The sequence below is a fragment of the Artemia franciscana genome, unplaced genomic scaffold (assembly GCF_032884065.1).
Source record: "Artemia franciscana unplaced genomic scaffold, ASM3288406v1 PGA_scaffold_60, whole genome shotgun sequence".
NCBI lineage: Eukaryota > Metazoa > Arthropoda > Branchiopoda > Anostraca > Artemiidae > Artemia > Artemia franciscana.
In genome coordinates, this window is record NW_027062699.1 from 1 (window position 1) to 4,522 (window position 4,522).

A 4,522-nucleotide genomic window follows, 5' to 3' on the forward strand; every position below is an offset into this window, starting at 1 on the left:
ACAGAAATGACAGGTCTGTAAAAGCGATGGAGGTCTGTTGAAAAGGAGTATCAGTTAGAAGTACGGGCAACCTCAATACATCTCTGTACTTCTACAGGGCTTCTAGTCCAACTAGCTGTACCAGTGATTGATATCAACAAGTGATTGTCTTCAAGTATCAAAAGATATCTAGTTTATTTTAAAACTGATCTATTCAAATTTCCAGATGAGGATGAAACAGTCAATTTTCAAACTGACCTCAGGGACCATCTATATTCAATAACGAAAGGAAAAAGTAAATGGAAACTTGAAAGATTGAGAAGACAATACGATCCTATGCTGAAATTTTACTTCAGTTTATCATTCAATACACTTAAGTCTTTGCCCTCACAAACAATTTCCACTTATCAGCTATCACAATAGCAATTTAATTGGTATTTCCCAAAATTATAAACACAAGAATAACAAATTTCTTCCCCATCCCTTTTCTTTGTATTTCAATTACATAGTTAAAATATTCTTTAAATTATTTTGGGTAACAATCATAATGGTAGTATTAGGTTAAATTTCCCAACAAACAAATAACAAAAACTAGTTCCAACAGTCTTAATAGGATCACTCAATAATAAAATTATCCCAGAGAATGGCAAAATAAATTCTCGATACAGAATCCATCTCCATAGCCAACACAAAGGAAAATATCATTTATACCGCGACCATATTGGTCATAGACGAACAAGGTAAAGAACTGTTTGCAAAAAACTGGGACCATAACTATGATCTATGAAAGTTTAAACCAAATACATATAAATACGGATTAAAGTTGGCAAATACCCCCAAACATCGTCCAGCTAGGGGAGAGACAGGAATTAAATATAGTAGCAGAAAAGGGAAAATTTGGGTTGTTTACAACTGATAATAAGAAGACTAGAACGTCAATACAATATTCTTTCCTGGTTTTGCAAAGGACCCTCAAAAACTGGCCTTCTTTTGATAGACAAGTGTCATGCTCCAAAAATTTGCTACAAAATAGAAGGAAACCCCAATTGCATAAAATATGAAGGAGTACATCACCCCTTACTTGATATTGGCTATTATAACCAACTCTTATATGACCCAACTTCCCCTAACTATACATTAAAAAGATATATATTCTTTTTAAAGCTTAAAAAGTCACGCCAAACCAAAAAGGATGCATGCACAACTAAAGAACTAATTACTGAAAACCAAAGTAAGCGAACAGAATTGCAAAATAAGAACAATACCATCTATCCTTTCTAGACACACCCGAAGAAATCCCGGAGAGCTTACACAAGGGAAAGAAATTTAAATTACAAACTGCTTGATTAATTTGAGCCACTAACACTAAATGTCAATAAGAAAAACCTTGAGTAATCCAAACCCAAGTAATTTAACCCCCCCCCCCCAAAAAAAAAAACAAAGAACAGGTGAACACCCCCAAGAATTAGACATCTTAAGAAGAACCCAAAGTTTACCAAATATATAAAGAATAGATCATCAATTAAATGATACAATTTTTGAATGAGCTTTAATAGAAGCCGTAACCAACTTAGATTATGGAACTCTAGAATCCATTCTACAAATCCCCCTTATAGTTAAGGATGATTCAATAATAGAGATAATGATCCGACTCCCATTCTGTTCCTTCTGACAAAAAACAGTCAGAGAAAGTTTCCAATATAAAGTAAATACGCATTATTAACTTTGGAAGTATTGGTAAACAGAGCCCCCAAGGAAGCTAACTCCTTAATCGCAATCCTAATTATTGAAGACCTAAGGCATATATATAACAAAGAATGTTTTGCCATAATTTAATCCTTGAAATTTCTATCAAAATTAGTAGAAAAGAATTAAAATTTGTAAGAAGAACAAAATTTACCCCGTATTTTATATTAGAACTATCTGATCTCAAATCAAGTGGAATCCGAATCAGGTCAAGCAATATATTATTTGTTTTAACAAGATTTTGAGGAACTGAAGAAAATAATAATTAGCCTGTACCAAAACGACGAGAACTTTGGTTTGAAAATAATACAAGGTGTCAATATAACTGTCTACGAGAAAAAATCAATTGTATGAATTCCTTATTTTACTCTAGACAACTGATCATTAGCACAGTTCGTGTTAGCTCAAACCAATCAACATCAGCAGAATTGTACAGAAAACAAATACGTCTAAATAAGTGGAAAATGAATACAATTAGCACCCTGAATAATCTTAATCTCCCTATATGTTTGGAAAGATATTTGATGTGTATTCAAATCAATTTTGTATAAGGCAACCAAATGTGAAGGCAACCAGGAGCCCCCCAAAAAGTCCAAGCTCTGGTGTTTAATTTTTAATTATTGTTTTATTGATGAAAGCCAATAAAGGGCCTAAAATGGGCTATGAAAAGGTCGTGTTGACTACGGATGGCACCAAGAGTCATACATCCTTGAAGTCATTAGAATTTGCAAAAGAAAAAAACCTATTAGGCTATTGTGCACACTACCAAATGCTACCACATTTCAGCCCTCGGACCCAGGTATATCTAAGCCCCTTCAAAACAATTGGAAGAGGCACGTAAACCTCTGGACAAAAGGACTCGTGGATACACAAAGCAAATGAATTGAGATCAGCAATAGTGGTCCGCCAAAAGGGGTCTAAAAGATGTATTTTTGTCAACATCTTCCATATATCTTTAGGAAGACAAGGACCTCAGAGATAGGTGCAAATGTGTTTAGGAAAAGTGGAATTTTCCCATGAAATCCCCCAAACATAGATTTTAGTATGTTAACTGACCTTGGGCCTAATCAAGATAAAGCTAGGCATACAGAGAGTGTAACTTTACCAGAATGTGCAGGAATAAGCCTAAAAAACCCAACAAGTATCAACCAGGGTAAAATAAATAATTCTATAATTATAGGGCGACCACTTGAACAAACAAAAATCAAAATAATAAAAGAATATTTTGGGAAAGGTATTGAGCAAGCTACAATATGGGACTTTGTCTCCAATGACCGACTGATTTGGACCGGTGCTACAAAACTGACATGTCTGTATAAATATCTGAGGTCCAATGAAAAGGAGTATCTATTAGAAGTACGGGCAACCTCAATACACCTCTGTACCTCTACAGGGCCGCTAGCCCCAGTAGCTGAACCAATGATTGATATCTACACAAATAAATGAAGCACTTCAAGAGATTTCTCCAATTTTACCCAATAAAAACACCTTTGCTAACCTCTTACCTTCGTGTCAACCCCTACACTGATACCCCCATTACACTGATTCCAATATTCTTGTTATGGAAGAGGAACTACTGCCTAACAATAATAAAGTCACCTTTAAGAAGAAAAAATAACCTGAGGACCTAAATAACAATGAAGCATTTGCTCTTAAACTAAATGATGAATTATCAGAGTTAAATACAACTGGGAAAACTTCAATTCTACCCAAAGAGTGGAGCTATTCTTCGAAAAGTTAGCAGAATGCAAGATGCAAGGGAGCTCAAGGAACAAATACACCCAGGGCATCCGAAAGTTCATCGATTATATTAGCACCCGCGGTAAAGATGGACCGAAAAACCCGGACCTGACATGCGTTAACTCCGTCCTGAAGGCCTTAAGTCATTTGGACAGAATGCAGTCGTCACTTGCGACAGCAGAAAAGAGGCGTAAGGAACACCAACCGGATTTCGACACCCACTCCTTCAATAACGATGATTATCAAAAGCTGAAGGGAGGCGTCGAGGAGTTCATGGCACTTGTGGCTCCGGAGTCTGTCGAGGAATCAGCTTCTTGACTAGGATTTACCACACGTGACGGCCTACCTTTGCATCCTGGTTTCCTTCATGTTCGGTCATCGGCCTGGCGTCCCTGAAAAAATGACCGTCCAGGAGTTCTTGAACCGGCGCTTAGTAAAGAAAGAAGAACTGTTTGTGATCCTTGTGGAGAAGCACAAGACTGCCAGCTTATAGTCCGCTGGTGTTGCACTCAGCCTCGACGAAGAAAACATTTTCCAGGATTACTTTTCAATCGCTCGGCCGGCTCTGCTCAAGCCTGGTGCGCCGGTCCCGCCAAAATTCTTGTTATCAACAAAGGGAGGAAAGTTGGCGAACGTATCTAAAATTATGCAGAGGTTTCTGGGAAAGATTTTCCTGAATGGCGAGAGGCTGGGAGTTAGTGTCTCCACCCAAACAACCGCCCGCCACCTCATCACGACAATACACCGAAAGGCGACACACAAAACAAAGGAACAGCGGGATATGATATATGACTTTCTTTGTCCCTCGGGTAAGTTTTACTTATTCTATATAATTTTCATAGTTTTAATTTCCTTTCCGGGTGAGCTCACCACTTAGCATAGTCAAAAATTGATGTTGAACTTATAGTAGATTTGATTCAGGGAACAAGCTGCCATTTCGTTGAGGTTCTTAGCCACTCGTACTTCCTCCAGAAATGAATTAACTTGCAGGGCTGTCTTTCGTTAGAATGTCTACCTCTAGTTTGTCCTTCATCTATGCGTCCTTCATCAATCCTGG